General features: G+C 42.2%; 1 non-coding gene across 1 annotated transcript; it reads left to right on the top strand.

The window, feature by feature from the left end:
• Window positions 1–2838: 2838 nt before the first annotated feature.
• Window positions 2839–2920, top strand: TRNAL-AAG (transfer RNA leucine (anticodon AAG)). The gene has a single exon. It is a non-coding gene; the product is annotated as a tRNA-Leu (tRNA).
• Window positions 2921–3216: the final 296 nt, after the last annotated feature.

Here is a 3216-nt window from a genome sequence, read left to right as displayed (position 1 = left end):
CAGTTCTGAAGGCAAAATGGGGTTCAACCCAAGACTAGCAAGGTGCACTTAATAAAGTGACCAGTGAGTGTATAAATACTTATATTTTGTCTATGTTGCACTATTTTATTCTGAGCGGATGTGCTTATTCAAATTTTTCTCAAGTGAAGAAAAGTGGTCCTAGTGATCACTGTCCTGGGACAGAAAGAAATCCAATATTTTACAGTTATTGCTAACAGGTTGTATAGCTGATTAATAGTGATGGGCTGAACACTCCACTGTTTGGTTCGCAGTTGAACATTTGAACCTACCGAAAGCTCGATCGTGAACTTCAAACAGGGACAATTTACTGTGCGGTATCACCTGAGTATGTGGTAAGATGACGTTCAGTTACTAAAATACTGCATGAGTTATATTATTAAGTCATGCGGTATTTTAGTAGTGAAACATTCTTTAATGTTTCAGCTGCCAGCGGGGTTTCCTGCTGACAGCTGAATGTTAAAAACAATTATCAGCATTGCCCAAAAATTTTAAAAAATAATAAATAAAACGACATAGGGTCCTCCATCCCATCCATACCAAACCCTTCAGGTCTGGTATGGATTTTGAGGGGAACCCCCATTCCAAAATAAAAAAAAAATGGCATGGGGTTCCCCCCCCAAAACCCATACCAAGCCCCTGCATGCAGCCCGACAGGTCAGGAAAAAGGGGGGGGGGGATGAGCGAGTGCCCGACCTCCTAAACCATACCAGGCCACATGCCCTCAACATGGGAGATGGGTGCTTTGGGGCAGGGGGGAGTCCCCCCCCAAGCACCTTGTCCCCACGTTGATGGAAACAAGAGCCTCTTCCCACAACCCTGGCCGGTGGTTGTGGGGGTCTGCAGGTGGAGGGCTTATCGGAATCTGGAAGCCCCCTTTAGAAAGGGGGCCACCAGATCCCGCTCCCCCATGTAAATGAGTATGCGTGCTTGGTACCCATTCATAAAAAAAAAGTATAGTGTATAGTAAAAGACAGGAGACAGTCTTTGACAAGTCCTTTATTAAACATAAAAATAAAAAAAATGTCTCCTGAAGTAGATCCAACGTCAATCACGATGCCCTTGGGTTTGGCAGAGCCCATCAGCATATCTGCACATGCTCAGAAGATTTCCCATGCATATGCAAAAAAGGCATAGGTTCAAGCCTTCCATAATAGCTGTATTTGCTCATGTGTGGACAAAGCTGCACATATGTAAATGTGCTGGGGAGATATGAGGCAAGAGATGCGGAAGTGCAGCACAAAAAATCTCTTGCAGAAAAAAATATATCCCATTGTAAGAGAGGAAGTGGGAGGATGCAGGGCAGTATGAGACTTAGTGTAGTGTGATATTTTACTTTACCCACTTCCTGTCCGGACACTTTTACCTTCCTGTCCAGGCCAATTTTCAGCTTTCAGAGCTATCACACTTTGAATGACAATTGTGCGGTCATGCAACACTGTACCCATATGAATTTTTTAGCATTTTTTTGAGACAGATAAAGCTTTATTTTGGTGGTATTTATTCATCACTGGGATTTTTATTTTTTTTGCTATGTAAATTAAAAAGTCCAAAAATTTAGAAAAAAAGTGTTTTTCTTATAAAATTTTGCAAATAAATAGTATTTCATCATAAATCTTGGCCAACATTAATTCTGTTATATTTTTAGTAAAAAAAAAATAACCCAAATTAGTTTATAACCAAAAATCATAACTTTTAAACTTTTTTTACATTTTTTTAAAATGTTTTAATATTATTTTTTATTTATTTATTTATTTTTTACATACTGTCACCCTAGCAGTACAGTGTCACCATGGTGACACTGTACTACTTGTGGGGGGTGATGATTTTTTTTTTTACACTGATTGCTTTTACACCCATAAAGGATGTAAAAGCAATAATTTCGCCTTCTCTCCAGCTGCATTATTGCAGCCATTGAGAACTACTGAGTGAGCTGTGACTGGTCACAGCTTGTCACATGGTACAAGGCTGTTGTGAATAGCCTTGTACCATGTGACCTCTGTGATCATTCACAGATTTCACAAGTAGTAAGTGACATCTTGCTTACTACTCTGCATGTGATCACTGATTGGTCAATCAGTGATCACATGATTGGGACCTCGTACAGAGGTCCCGTCTGACGATTGGTGTTCCACTGTGTCCGGAGGACACAGTGGGCACTGGATCACGGTGCTGTGCGCTCCCTGGGAGCGCGCACAAGCAGGGTGCGGGGAGGCCATTTATAAACGGCCACCCGACCCTGCAGTGCCACCGGGAGGTGGTTAAATAGTTTGCTTTATAAAGGTTTGCTTTATTGATGGGTGTCAGACAGCATTTAAAGAAATATTGTTCTAAAATCGTCGTTGAATCCTCCAGGAGATCAAGTTCACATAGCATTTGGTCCCTTTTAAATCTGTGCAGTGGTTGCTGAGCTGTGTGGTAGGGCAGCTCACCTCCCCCCCCCAACTTCTATCCCACCATGCTGGATAAAGGAAACAAATATATGATGACAGTCAGGAGAGGTAGGGGGTACAGACAAAGTACAACCAGACTTGCCAGAATGCTGCAGCCAAAGTCCACTCTCAAGCGTAAACCCACCACAACCTGCAGGCGCAGGCTCATAACTTTGCATCTAAACAACCATTTCAATAACCAACTGAGCTAACCAGCCAATGTGCTCAGCTCTAGCTGCTGGCGTCATGACCAACTCAGCCATCCAAGGCTCTCATTTCGAACAAGCTGCAGGTGTTCCAGGCATGCCTTATATGTCCACGGCCTCATCACACCATGGAATGTGGAATGTCTCTTCACCTTCGAGCCATCGGTAGAAAGTTGTCGACAGGTAGCATGGCCAAGTGGTCTAAGGCGCTGGATTAAGGCTCCAGTCTCTTTAGGGGCATGGGTTTGAATCCCACTGCTGCCAAGCTTCTTTTAACAAGAATTGGTACAGTGAGCGCTCCAAAGTGTCAGCAGCTGAACATTCAAGGAAAACACATATAAAATCCTCATAGAAATGTAGATATATAAAATGCAGCGCTGTATGATATTAGGAAAAAATGAATGACGGTTACAATATAAAAAGAAAAATCACAAATGAAATGCAGTCCTGTAATAGTGCTCGCTGTTTTTCCAGTGCAAATGATAGAAATGCGCACTAACCAGAAGCGTATTGATAATACGCATGTATATAAATATCCTGAAGATTCCCCTTTCTTTCTG

This window comes from Staurois parvus, unplaced genomic scaffold (assembly GCF_062004578.1).
Source record: "Staurois parvus isolate SC_StPar_1 unplaced genomic scaffold, SC_StPar_1.0 ptg000137l, whole genome shotgun sequence".
Classification (NCBI taxonomy): domain Eukaryota; kingdom Metazoa; phylum Chordata; class Amphibia; order Anura; family Ranidae; genus Staurois; species Staurois parvus.
Note: the sequence above shows the minus strand (reverse complement) of the source record. Positions and strands in the feature narration are given on the sequence as shown.